This window comes from Talpa occidentalis, unplaced genomic scaffold, assembly GCF_014898055.3.
Source record: "Talpa occidentalis isolate TD23 unplaced genomic scaffold, MPIMG_talOcc4v2.1 talOcc4.6, whole genome shotgun sequence".
NCBI lineage: Eukaryota > Metazoa > Chordata > Mammalia > Eulipotyphla > Talpidae > Talpa > Talpa occidentalis.
Window position 1 is genome coordinate 2884448 of NW_023604972.1, and position 14099 is coordinate 2898546.

A 14099-nucleotide genomic window follows, 5' to 3' on the forward strand; every position below is an offset into this window, starting at 1 on the left:
GGTAGAATGTGGATGAGTTTTCTAAGGAGCTGAATTCTCTGTCTTCTCGCCCAAAAGCTGTCCCAGCAGGAGAACAAGGCCCCTGTTGACTTCATCCGGCTCTTGCTTTCCGGTAGGGAGGAACTCAGTTGCTGGTTTATGAAATGCGTCTTCTTCCAGGGAAGGTTGTGATTCACACATGCTTAGAGTGGGTTGGCTCGCCAGTCTCAGACATGCAGCGTCTGCTAAGGGTTCATGAAGATGGAGGGGCCATGGAACCCAGAGAAAAAGCAGAAAGCACAAGCCACCACTGTTAAGGGCAACCTTACCTGCCCACAGCCGTCACCTGGAGGAGAGTGATCTCTTCCCAAAGCCCCCAGCAAGCAGAGAACTGTGGCCTGAAAGGGCAGCAGATTTTTCTCTGGTCCACCTTCAGTTCCCAGGGGGATGCAGAGACCCAGAGAGGTGCAGAGACCTCCTTGGGGACACACAGCATTAGCAGGGGCACCAGAACTCCCCACTACTTTTCTGGTATTTTCTATCTCACACCCCTCCCAGCCCTCCCATGACAAAGTCACAGCTCAACCAACATCGGGCAGCTGTGGTCTCTCTAGAAGGAAGGAGGGTTGAGACACAGCTAGAGAGAGACCAGCTCCGGGAAGGCTCAGGGGCTGAGCCAAGGAGGTTCTGCTAATGGAAAAGCTACTCTGGGGGGTGGGGGGGTGGCTCCAGTGTGGGGGTGGCCCCTTCAGGGGTTTGGGACCATAGGCCAAGTACCTGGAACTCACCAGCTGCTGGGAGGGCTTTCCAACAAAAATGCTGGCGACCTGGAAAAGTAATTTTGGGCTCCATCGTGAGAAAAGCCAACTGCAAAGTCAAAACTAATAAATAGTTCATTACATGTCTACAGAAGGCAGCACCATGTCAGCATCATTAAGTTGCTAAATTAATTATTCCTAAGAATGCGATGACACATGAAAACGATTTAGACTTTTCCCATTTTGCAAGAATTTCCCAGAATGTCTGATCAGTCCTAAGAAGTGGCAGCCGTTGCAATGAGGGCTCGTAGCAGAGGCAAAACGAAATTAAAACTATTGAACAGCAGCCTTCCCAAAGTGTCGCAAGGAAAGGCCCCATGTGATCTGGGCTCTTTTTACAGTTTTCTACGAGGATGGCAAGGCCCTGGGAAACAGACGCCCAAGTGGCAACCTGGGCGCAGAGACCCTGGGCGCATCACCTCGCACCCGGCGCTTCCACGTCCCCTTCTGGATCCGCGGGGGACGAGGGGGGGGGTGGGGGGGGGTTTAGTAACCCCAGAGCCCCGAGTCCTGAAAACCGACCCCCGGCCCGAGAGCCGCGCAGCAGCCGCAGAGCCTCGCCTGCATGTGAGGCAACATCGAAGACGGCGCCAAAAACCTCGGTATCCAACATAAATAATACTTTAATCCAATATTTTTCTATTTTTCTTAAATACCCAATAACGAACACCAAGAACACAGGTGATACCGCGCGGGACGCGGGACCGGGGGCTCCGGGCCAGCCGGCCTGGCGGCTCCACCTGCAGCCCCGCCCGCGCGCCCCGCGGGTCCCCCCAGCCGGGAGGCGCCGCTGCCAGGAGCCCCCGGGTTCTGTCCCGGCGCGAACAAAGCGTCGCACTTAAGGGGCCTCCACGAGCCCGGGGTCACGAGATTTCGCCGGCGCTGGGCGAGGGCGCGCCCTGGGCGCTGTCGGGGTGCCCGGCGCTCAGCAACCCCCCGCCCCGCCCGAGGCCGGCGGAGAGCTGGGGGGCGCGGGCGGGGGCGCGGGGGTCCCGCCGCGAGCCGGTCTCGGTCTTGTCCCGCGCGCGCGGGTTGCGCTCCCCCCCAGCCCCCCGCGCCGCGAGGCCGCGAGTGCCCTTTGTCTGCGCCCCCGCGCCCCGCAGCCTCTCCGGGCGCTGCCGACACCCGATCCCTCCGCCCGCCGGCCCCCGAGGCCCCCCGCCGCGCTTCAAAGGGGGCGCTGCAGCCGCTCCGAGCGCCCGCAGGGGCGCCCCGCGGGGGCCGGGGGGCCAGACCGTCCCGGGGCGCGCGCCGGGCCCTGCCCCCCGCACCGGGGACACTAGGGCGCGGGGGGGGGGGGGGGGCAGAGAGGCGCGGGCGCGGGGCTGGCGTCCTCGCAGACGCCTTTGGCGCAAGGGGGGGCACCTGCCCCCCAGGAGACCAACAATGAACCACTTTTTGTCGGTTTCCGTCTCAAGCCTAGCGCATAATTAGCTTCAATTTTTTCTTTTCGGAAATAAAAGCGCGCACCCACGTGGGAGCCCAAGCAGGGCTGGAGGGCCACCCCCTCCCTGGGCGAGGAATAGGGTGGGGGTCCCCACAAGCTTTCGTCCGGGCCTGGCTGGGTTGATGGGGTCCCCTTGGTTTCAGGCGTGTGCGCAGGTGGGGGGAGGCTATAGGTAATGTGTGTATGTGGGGGTACGTGTGTGCTGGGAACTGGGGCCTTGGGGGACAGACGGGGCGGGCAGGCCCTGGCGCACTTCCCCCTCCGCGGGGGCTGTTTGTAGCTGCTCTCCCCGCTCCTCCGGCTTTCACACCCCGCTTCGCCTTCGCAGGCTCCTGCCTCCACTTTCCACCTAGTGAATCCTGTCCTGGCCTCACCCGAGGCCTGCTCCATGGTTCTTGGTTCAGCCCAGCAGCGCTGGGGTCACCTCAGCTGCTTGCAACCCAGGCCAAGCACACCCCTCACCCTGAGCGCCAGGCGGGAAGGCAGGAGGGCGGGCCCTGCCTTGGACGGGGTCTCCTGTGCTGCCCCTGACATGAGAATTGTTGGATAATGTGCTGCCAGAACAGAGCACAGTGCCCAGAAGAACTCCTCGCTTGTCCCCAGCCCCACCTGATCCCTCCACAGAGAGCTTTCCTGCCTGGAGGCAGGTCCAGGAATAACCACACACACCCCCTCCCCCCCCGCCTGGCTCTCTATGGGGCTGGGGTGCCAGGGGACAGGCCTGCGCAGCTGCTTGCACTGTGCTGGCCCTCACCATCAGCACAGAAGGGCCCCCCTGCCAGGGTTGTCCCTGAAGAAGGTGAGTCCTTAAGAGCAGAGCTCACAGGAACTGGGGGGATGGCCATGCAGGGCCAGGAGAGGGCATGGCGGTGCCTGGGGGCTCTGCAGGGCACCTTGGCATCCCTGGCAGAGCTCACTTCTCTGTGCAGTCATGTCCCAGGAAACGCCCTTGGCTCGTTGTATGTGTCTCCTGCACCCAGGGGCAAACAGCTGTCCCGGGGAGGCCAGTGCCTTATGCCTCATGTATCCCTAGCAGCGGCTCAGCGACTGTCAAGTGGAAGGTCAAGTGCGTGATGCCAGGCAGCGGGAGGACACCTGGAGGGCCACCTAGAGTTCTCCTGCTGAAGGACACTGTGAGTGCTGCCAGGTGTACGGTGACACAGTTGAGCACAAGCTCCACTTGCTCCTGACACCGCTGTCTGGCAGTTCACCAGTGGGGTTTTTAGGGGTGTCAGCAAGCCACCGTCCGGGGGCAGTTGGCAGAGGGGAGTGCACTTGGTCACTCCCCCCTGTAAAGGTCAGGAAGACACAGTGCAGGATTTCTAGGATCCAGCAGACCGGGTAAAGGAGGAGTCAGAGTCCTCAGTGGTTTTTTGCAGGTCTTTTATTGGGGTTACCAGGTACACGGCAGGCAGGGGCGCTGGGGGCCGGGAGGCTGGCAGGCCTCTCAGCTCCCAGCAAGTCTTCACTCTATCTGGGCTCTCCGGTGATCTCTGCTTCTGCTTCTTTGCTCTCTCTCGGCTTCTCTTTCGGCTTCTGCTGGCGTCCCCGTGACGCCGCCCTTAAAAAACCCCAGTCTCAGCCCAGGTGAATCCCATCTACCTAGGCCCACACCCCACTCCAGGTGGCGCCATCAGGCATGCGTTCAGGACCGCAAGGATCCATCATCTATCCTGATGGCTGGAGGGCAGAAAAGCCTGACCCTTTTACCTTACCCTACACCCCCCAACACGGATTACCCGCCTTCCATTTTCTCTGCAATATCCATCAAAAATATGCGGGGGGGGGAGAGGAGAGGGGGGGTTTAGGGTCAAAATAAGGGGGGTGCAATTGTATGGGGAATATAATGAAAATGAAAATGCATACATTGTGCAAAAACGAAAAATGATGTAAGAATTATATAAAATAAAATATATTTTAAAAAATATGCTCAGAGAACAAAAGTTTCAATTGGGGGGATGTTGAGGAATGCTGCAGCATGAGTAACCCTGTGGATGAATGAGCTGCCTTCAGGGAGGAGTGTTCAGGAGCCCGTGGGGGGCGCCTCAGATCTGTACCCAGGACACACACGCAGACACACACCCACAGGAGATCGGAGCTTTTGAGGTCTTCTCGGGTAACACAAGAAAGACTTGAAAGTTGCAGAAGCTGAAACAAGGGACCAATGCAAAGCAGCAGGTCTAAGTAGAGGAGGTGATGGACTGGAAACACTTTTCCCAAACAGCCCCACACAGGGAGGCCAAGCAGGAGGTGAGTTCAAGCAGAAGCACTTGAAATAAAAATGGGGGTCCTGGCCCTGTGTCCGCAGTAGGACCCCACTACAAAAAACATGAATGAGGGTCTCAGCCGCTGTCAGAGTTTTCATAACAGGAGCCCCAATGGGTGTGCCTGGCCACACCTGGACCCTCCGTCCTGGAAGACACTCACACACAGTGACTGAGCAAAAGCCGGGTGGGAGGGGGACAGGGAACAGTGGGGCGAAGGGGCGGCCTCAGTGAAGCAGGAGGCAGGGAGCAGCTGGGAGCAGGGAGCCTGCTGGCTCGCCGGGTACTGCCAGCTCCCAGACGCAGCTGTGTGAATATTTGCTCAGTGGACAAATCGAAGCTTCCCAAAGAGAAAGAGCTTTCCAGAAAGGAGAGCGTTCCCCATCCGCGGGGCCAGCCTGCCCCTTGTTAGCATGTACCAGGGAGAGACCCAAGTGTCCAAAGGGGATTTGGAAATAGATGCTGAATTCTGAGTCCCAAGAATTTGATTCCAGAAGGCTCGACACGACAGCCCTCCCCAGGTCTGCTCCCAGACGTTTATTTCTCTTTCATCAGTGATGGCCAGCGAGACAGGAGAGAGGCCAGAAGGGGGGAGAGCGAGAAGGGAAGAGTGGCCAAGTCATCAGCCTCCTGAGCTCGTGGCCACCCCCGCTGTTCCCCGGGAGAAGCCCCAGGCTCAGGGCGCCTCTTCACTGTGTGGTGTGGTCCCAAGCGTCCTGCCTGAAGCTATTTGCCCTAACACTTAGCTCCTGGTCAAGATAGCAGCTAGCGAGCATGTGTCTGCTGACCGTGGATGCACGGGGAGGGTGGAAGGTGCAGAGGGGTGGGTGGAGGGGTGGCAGGAGGGGTTCTGGGGGCAGGATGTGGGTAGCGGGACGAGGGTGGAGGAGTGCTGCGTGGGGAGTGGACCCCGCACTCTTTAGGCTGTGCTAGGAAGGCCTTCGAGGCGGGCACGTGCCCCATGCACTATTCTCCGTGGGGTCCCCGTGTGTCATTCCACCCGGGGCGACGGGAAGGCAGACAGCAGGGGGCTGCTTTCTGGAGAAGTGAAGCTGCGCTTTGCGGGTTCCCGAAACGTCTGGGATTTTCTGCCTGAAGCTGAAACATCGGGTCTTGTTTACTTTTGCTTCTCTATAAACAGCTATCGATTTCCTGACAAACAAACAACAACCAGCGAAACTTGTCATGACTTTCTTGCGCGGAGCCGGGGGAGGCCGGGTCGTGCGCTGGCCAGGGCCGCCACGGCGCAGAGACGCTGTGTGTCAGGCTCGAGACAGACTCTTTCAAGGGCAAGAAGCCAGTCACTTTTGCGCGAAAGAGATTTTCCTGAGTGCAGGGGATCCTGTTCACGGCCAGGGCCTGCCTGCGTGCAGCGCGGAGCCGCGGGGGCTGGGGGCGCCGTCACCCTTAGAGAGGGCGAGAAACAGTCACGTCTGCCGCGGTGACACTCAGTGCGGCACCTTCCTGGCGGCACTACGGGCCCCCACCCCGCGGTTTGGTGTGGTTCTGACCTTAAAGACAAGATGAAGCACCTAGTAAGTCGCAGGAACTGAAAGGAGGTTCAAGGCCAGCACTGCCTGAGGCCAAAGCCAGGGGCGCGCGTCCCCCTTTGTCATGACGAGTTGCACAGAGAACAGTGGCCTCTCCCCAGGCATTTCCTGCGTACCTGCCTGCCCGTTCTCCCCCTGCTTGCTCTCGGGTTCAGATCTCTAGCTACTCCTTTCAGATGCCTTTGCAAACGCGGGAGGAGGTACGTGTGGATGGATAGAAGGGTGGGTGGGTGGAAGGAGGGATGTGAGGGTGGGTGGATGGATGGACAGACGGGTGGGTGGGTGGAGGGATGGGTGTTTGGGTGCATGGATGGAGGCGTGGGTGGGAGGGTGGATGGGAAGGGGGGGTGGGTGGCTAGGTGGAGGGTGGGGAGTGGTTAGGCAATGGCGGGTACGCAGCTGGCTGCATGCAAACAGGATCCCTCTCCTGCCTGGACCTACGTCCCAGCCTAACAGTTCCAGTCTGGAAACACAGCCTAACAAAACAAATCCGCCTCTAACGTCCTGGCCAATTCCACCCCCATGCCTGCCCCGCCCAGGATGATAAATGCCCCCAAGTCTTGAAAGTGGAGCATAATTTTGCACTATAGTTTTTGCCCAGACCTCATTAATTCAGGAAGATGATACTTCAGCCCGTGGAAAGATATCGAATGCGTGCAAAAACTCCTTAATTGCAGGTTTCCTTTCGCTGTCTGCTCCCTTAATAAATTTGGAAACGATTTTATGTAAATTATAGTCTTTGCTGGGCGGTTGCATTTTCCTGCTGCGTGAGTGGGAGCAGAGATGGGGCAGAGCAGGAGGGAGGGAGACGCCCTGTTGAAAACACTCTGCCCGAGCAGAGGCCAGGCCACCGCATCTGCTCACTCCGCATCCAACCCTCTGGGGTTGGGGGTGCCTGTCAACATGGGCTTAGGGGTGCTGATGTGAAAGGGGGGTCAGAAGTTTGAGGGACGGCAGAACAACGGCAAGGCAGGCAGCTTGGCACTGGAGCCTCGGGCAGGAAGTGTACATTAAGTCCGGAGATGCCTGGTGGGACTGGGCGGCCTTGTCAGGAGATTGTGCGGGCAGGCGTGAATGAAACAGAGAAAAGGGTGGTCCTGCCGGCTTGCAGTGGGGAGAGCCAGCCAGGCTCGGGGGCCACAAGGAGAGGAGCCCCCCAGCTCTGTGTGTGGATCCACCTCTGGTCTCAAGGTCGGACTTCTCACCAGCGCTGTCTCTACCAGCCTGGCCCACTCCCCGCAGGCCTGCCCTCTCTGTGGGAGGCCTTCGAGACCATCCAGCTGGGGTGGCTGGGTGGATGTGTGGGTGCCTGCTCTGCTCCTTATTAGCTGTGTGGCCTCAGGCAAGTATCTTAACCATTCTGTAACTGCATTTTTCATATCTATAAAATGGGGATAAGAGTGCTACCTCTCAGGATTGTGTGATTTAATTGTAGAGCACTTAAAACAGTGTCTGTAAGCAGGTAAGTAGTCAGGGTGCAGGTAGATGCGCAACCACCATCTTGTCATCGTCATCACCTTCATCTCTAGAGCTCTGTCGTACCAACCAGCCCCCAAAACTGAAATATCAGTTGATTTGCTGGTTGGAAAGCACCGTCTTGACTGCCCCCCATGCTGACCCTGCACTCCTCAAGGCTAAGACACGGGGTGAGTGGGGGGCTCCCTGCTGGCCTCCCTGGATTCTTGGACACTGGCTCAGAAAAATAACATGCAGGGGGAGCAGCTCCACCTCAGCTGGGGTGGGGTTTTCTCATCAATGTCCTAAGAAGCAGTGTTGAAGGCAAGGAGGTGGGGTGAGATGCGCTTGTTGGAGGACCTACCGCGGCAGAGCCCAGCGGGGAGACAGCGGGAGCAGGAGCAGGCAGGCTCACCCTCCGCAGCAGGAAGGGCGGAGCTCACCTGGCCATGGCCCCGGGCCAGAGCCCGTCCCTTCAGTCCCAGGGAGTCACAGAAGCAAAGATGAATGACAACCCACCCCTGCATCCCCAAGGGCTTCATTAGCCCAAGGAGTTAGGGATGAGGAGGGAAGGGGAGGGCAGAGTCTGTCTACTCACTACAGGGTGACCCGGGGACGCCTTGGGAACAGAGAGCTCGGGTCCCACGTGACCCCCGGGCCTGGGAAGAGGTTGGGGAAAGCAGCTGCCTTTTGCAGCCCTCCCTTTGGGGGCCCTGCACGGGCAGGACCTGAAGAGGAACTTGCTCGCGTTTATCTGAGCTCCGCAAGCCTCTCCTGTTTCTGGAGGCCGAGTGTCCCCCCTCTGCAGGAGGGGATGGAGTGAAGATGAGATGCTATTGCCAGCGAGGTCCTGTGGGTCCCGAGAAGACACCCGGCCCCCGAGCAAGTCCGAGTTAGGGGTTAGGGTCTTCTAGACAAAGCGGATGTAGGGCATAGCTGTTAAGGCTGAATGACAGACTTACGGGTTCTTTGTTTAAAACTTCTTCCCAGTTACACCTTCCCAACCTGAAAACTATTTTAAAATTCAAACCCTGACCATCAGGGGCTGTTGGGGGTGGCAGGGGGGGTGGGGGCTGGGGGGTGGGGGGAGTTGCAAATACTCCCACGGCTGCTCACAGCGAAATTGTCACGTTCACGTTTTAACTCCGAACTGTAATCTGCCTGCCTTTTAATGAACAATTATTAAATTATTAATAAAATTATTAAGAAGCGGCGGCTGACTTAAAGCCTCCCGACATGAACGAGGAGAGCCTTGGGTTTCCTGGGCTGGTGGGTGGTGGGACCCCGGGCTGGAGGTCAATCCCAATTATTGATCACATTTAGAACCCTGTGGTGCTGGTCTGCGCACGCCTACAAAGCCCAGGGAGGTGAAGACAAGTAATAAGGGAAACCTAAAAACATATCAACAAGAATAAATGGGTTGTGAGGAAATTCCAAGCTTTATTAAATGCTCTTGGGTGGAAGAAGCCCTACAGAGAATTTCTTAATACATTTCAGGGAGGGGAGGGGCCTGGTCGCTGGAGTAGCCTACACAAGCAATTGTGGTATTTGCGGAATGCCAGACTGCCCGAGGCCATCCTGCAGCCAGGATTCCTGTCCTGGACTCCCCAGGCTGGAGGGGCTTGGAAGGGCAGCCTTCCTGATGCAGCCAGCGCTCCCTTCTGAGCAGATCCGTGACCAGAGGAGACACCGTCCTGATATTAAACACCTTGGTAACAAATTCCAAAGTCCAGTGGCACCCACGTCCAGGAAATTCTTCTTAATGTTTAGCCTAAGCCCCTCATGGTTCCATGTAAGCTCATTTCCTCTCCTTCTGTCCAAAACAGAAATAAGGAACAGCTGCTCTTCATCCACTGGTGCATGCGTTGGAGGACCTTGCTTCACCCACCCCGAAGTCTTCCCTTCTGCAGAGTAAATACTCCAGCGCCCAGAAACGTTCCCTGAGGCTCCCCCAAGCCATGACGGCCAGTTGCTTTCTAGGTGCTTTCTTTAATGCCAACACTGATCGTTGTCCATCTCGGTCTATATTTCTGAATACAGCACATATGGGGAGGGGGTGGCTCTAGAGACCCCAAAGTAACCAAGTTTCCTTCTCCCACACCCAGTGGCCATGGCACCAGCACTTATAAAGTTCATCTGCCAGTCACCATCCTCAACATCCCATCTCCCTCAAAGCCCATAATTTTGTTACAGGCTCCATGCCAGACTCTGTGTTACACACTTTATAGAGATCTAACACTTACAGCACCCCTGTGGGATACATATTTTTGCCTTTAATTTCTAGATGAAGAAATAACCTCTAAAGATCTTCATATTAAAAAAAATAAAGATCTCATATTGATAAATGACTGGGATTTGAACCCAGGGCCCAGGCTCGTGCTACAGACCCTGGTGGTGTCAGCCAAGCCTGTGCCTCCCCGTTTCTGGAGTGAGGCCCCTTTGAGGTTCATGCTGATCTCCTGTCCCCATAGAGCAGTTAGTGATACAGCTTTTCAAAAAGTTCATTTTTCAGAGGTGTCACTTAAAACAACAAATTCTATTATTACATTTTTCATGTTCCAGTGTAATTGCCTACATATATGTTGCCTGCTCCACTGGTCTTTGACCTGTTGTGTCCAAAGTGGGGACTTCAGTTTTGTTTTTGGTTATCAGCACCCAGCATAGTGCCACTGATTGACACTCAAAAGGTGTTTGAAATGTGGATGGATGGATGGGTGGGTGGATGGATAGAGCACACTCAAATGCACACTGACTAATGACACCAATTCTCAAATACAAAGGCACTTACAGACTGATGCCAACCCTACCTTCCACCCCACCCCATAAAACTGGTTTGGGATGACTGAATAGTTGAGAGATAAAGGATCTAATCTCCTTTCCCCACTAATTCAATGTGTGATCTTGGACAAGTCACTTGTTTTCTCATTTAAAGTACAAGAAAAGTTGGCCTGGATGACATTTGAGGCCCTTTCCTGTCCCAAATTTCCATAATTCTACAGCAATCTACCCACCTTAGTCAGACTTATCTAAATAATCACAAAAACACCACTTCATGCTGGAGAAACACAGTCATAATAAACTAAGCAAAACCAAATGCCCTTCAATATCCTGTTGTGAACTATAAAATGTCCCCTAAAATCACATTTTCCCCTTGAAACAGGATGTAGGAAAAATATTTTCCTATTAAATCCTTTTAAAGTGCAAGGGAAAGCATTTATTCTGTGATTTGCCGTCCAAGTCAATAAAAAGTAGAGGATTCCGCCATCTTAATTATGGAAGATACTGTCAAGAAAGCAAAGGTGGTGGAAATTCAGCTTGGAAAGCATGATGCCATGCCAACTAAGCAACACACGTTTTCTGGAAGGCGTTTCCAAGTGTGTATTGAGCAGTTTATTTCTGCTATTATGTTGGGGAAACCAGTAAATGAGTTTTTATGAGGTGATTTATGAATCTCCTGGGGTGAACCAAGTGAGTGCTGGAAGAAGCGGCACCAACTTCCAAACCCTGGGGTGAGGCAGGAGAAAAGGGCTTGACCTCTGGGGAACCGTCCGTTACACGGGCGCAAGTTGAGTCCAGTGAGGTGGGTGAGGCAAAGCCTGATGGATTCCTTGAGAGTGGAAAGGGCTAGATCTCAGGCAGGGCTGCCTTGTCACTTGGAAAATCTGAAAGCCTCCTGCTAGGCTAAATCCCTTCAGGCAGTGATTCTGTTCTTATTTCTGTACACGCTGGGAAAGAGACAAGGAGCAGGCCTAGAAATCTGGTCTGAGAAAGAGAAACTAGGTGACTCTCTCTGGGCATCTGGGAAGACACACAAGGGTGGGGGGGGGTCTGCCCTGCTTGTGATCACCCCATCTTTCCGTGGGAGCACCAGGTGGTAGTAGTCAGAATAATGGTCCCCCAGAAATATATAAACCCTCGTTCCTGGAACATGTGACTGTGTATTGTCAGATGGCAAGAGGGAATTGTGGTTGCAGATGGAATTAATATTGTTAAGCAGTCGACTTAAAGATACGGAGACTATCCTGGGTGGGCCCAGTGTAATCGCAAGAGGCCTTAGATGTGAAGGAGGGAGGAGAGTCCATGCCAGTGATAAGTTATAAGAAAGCCTCAACTCGCCATGGCTGCCTCTGATGGTGGAGGGAGGGGCCCCAGTAGGCACTGCCAGAACCCACAGTTGGGCCTGGGGGCATCTCGTTCATAACCCCAGGACTCAGTGGGCCACGTGGGCAAGTGTCCTTTCCCTGCGTCCTCTCCCTGCACATCTGTGAGCTGCTCCATGTCAAGTGCCTTTCCAGACTGAGAAGGACAAGGACTCATGACATTCTAGATGCCCACATTGCTGCCAGCCCCAGTGGACAACACTCTCTCACATCTGGCATTCAAGTGGCTCCTGGGGAGAGAAGGTGGAAACAAGGTTGAGTGTAGCTACCTCCGCTCAGTCTGCGTGCGGCAAGTTGCCTGTCAAGGGCCCCTGGACATCCCTTGTCCTGAAAATTGATGAAAGGAGCCTCTTTTGGAGTTTTTCCCACCAGATGTACAGCTCCGCTGGCGGCAGCCTTCCGTGTAGGACGGGCCGAGGGGAGGTGCTCGGCGGGGGCAGGTCTCCGTGGGAGGAAGGGACAGGAGAAGAGGCCACAGCACAAAGGCAGGCAGTTGCCAGACTGATTACCGTCCAGGGAACACAGAGCAGGCGCTGGAGGGAGTCACCTGGAGGGAACCGAAAGAGAGAGGCGGGGATGGCGCGGGCAGCCGGGGTGTGGCCCAGGGGCCAATCGTCCTAGTAACAAATGGGCACAAACTCTGTGACTTAAAAGAACAGAAACTTCTTTCTGAAGGGCACGAGTCCCAGGTCAGGTCAGCAGGACTCTGCTCCCTCTGAAAGCTCTAGCGCAGAGGCCTCCCCGGCTTCTCCCGGCTTCCGCCGGCCGTCAGCACACGCTGGTTGGCGTGGCATCCGCCCTGCTCTCCCCAGCTCAGGGTCCTTCCCCGAGTGAGGCTGGCCAACATTTCTTTTCCAAATAATGTAACGTTCAGGAGTTCAGGAAACTGAGATGTGGACACACATGTGGGGGCCCACCTCTAGCTCATGAACGATAAGAGAAGATAGAAGTGGGGAGAAGAAAGGGTGAAACTCGTCCGTAGGGCCGGACCAAGGGCTCGGAGCCCAAGCTCGAGACAGGAAGGAAGAAGGTGGCCACTCCTCTTCATGTGCCCCGGGGGGCTGGAGGTACAAGGCAGTTCTTGACAGGGCTAGACCAGGACAACCTTATTTTGTCTCTTGCCTTTCCCCTTCCCCTGCACTTCCATTCCACAAATAAGTTCCTCAGAAAAATACACCCTGATTTTTCTTTTTTTTTTTAAGATTTTATTTATTTATTTATTTATACAAGAGCTGGGGTACAGGCCAGATATGCGGGAGGGTGAGAGGATTCACCAGAGACAGAGCAGGGAGCAGAACAGGTAGACTGACGAAATCCACTGCTGAGGGGAACAGAGGGTGAGACAGGAGAGGTCTGCCTCGCCATGTGGGACCCTCGCCGTCCCGCTGGGATCCCAAACCGGCGCTGCAGAGGCTGTGGACAGCTTCACAGCACGACATTCAACCACCTGCACCACCAGGGGAAGCCCCACACTCTGATTTTTAAAAAAAAATTTTATTTCTTTAAGAACATTTAACATGAGTTCTCCCCTGTACACAATACAGTTTTGTCATCCCTAGGCACCATGTCACACAGCAGATCTCCAGAACTTACTCGTCCTGTGTAACTGAGACTCCATGTCCATTAATTAGCAACTGTCCTTCTCCTCCGGCCCTGGCAGTCACCATTCTATTCTCTCCTAGGAGTTTAACTATTTTAGATACTTCACGTGACTGACTCATTTCACTGAGCCTCACATCCTCAAGGGTCGCCCACGCTGCTGCATAGTGCAAGACTGCCTTCCTTTTAACGGCTGAGTAGTACTCCTTCACATGCACAGACTACATTCTTGGATCCACTCATCCACTGTTGTACACTGACGTTGCTTCCTGTCTGGGCTCCTCTGACTGATGCTGCTAGGAATGTGCAAGCACAGCTGGCTCTTCACGATCCTGATTTCAGTTCTTTTGGCTCAATCCCCACAAGTGGGATTAATGAATCAGATGACGGTTCTATTTTCAATTTTTTGAGAACCTACATATTTTCCCCACTGTGATGGCAGCATTTTGCATGCCACCAACCTTCTACCAATTTTTCCATTACCCCGATTTCTTCAGCTAGATTCCTTCTTGGGAACAGAAGTTTCTTCTTCTCTCATTCCTAGAATCATCATTCTTGTCCGTTTTCCTAAGGAGAAAGTAGTCTCTTTAATAAATTTCTTTAAGTCCACTTCCTAAAGCGAAATGTTCTCCAAGTCCTCTCCTCTTGCACTGTGAATTATAACATGGTGTGGTCAGTCGTCCGGATTCCCATCATCTGAATTTCCCCACCATTGGTGAGATCTAGGTGTGACATAGCAGTTTCTTTCTCCCCATCCCTCACCCACTGAGAGGAAATGCTGTAAAGATGTCAAGAACGACTTCAACAACTGTGATTTGATGGATGTC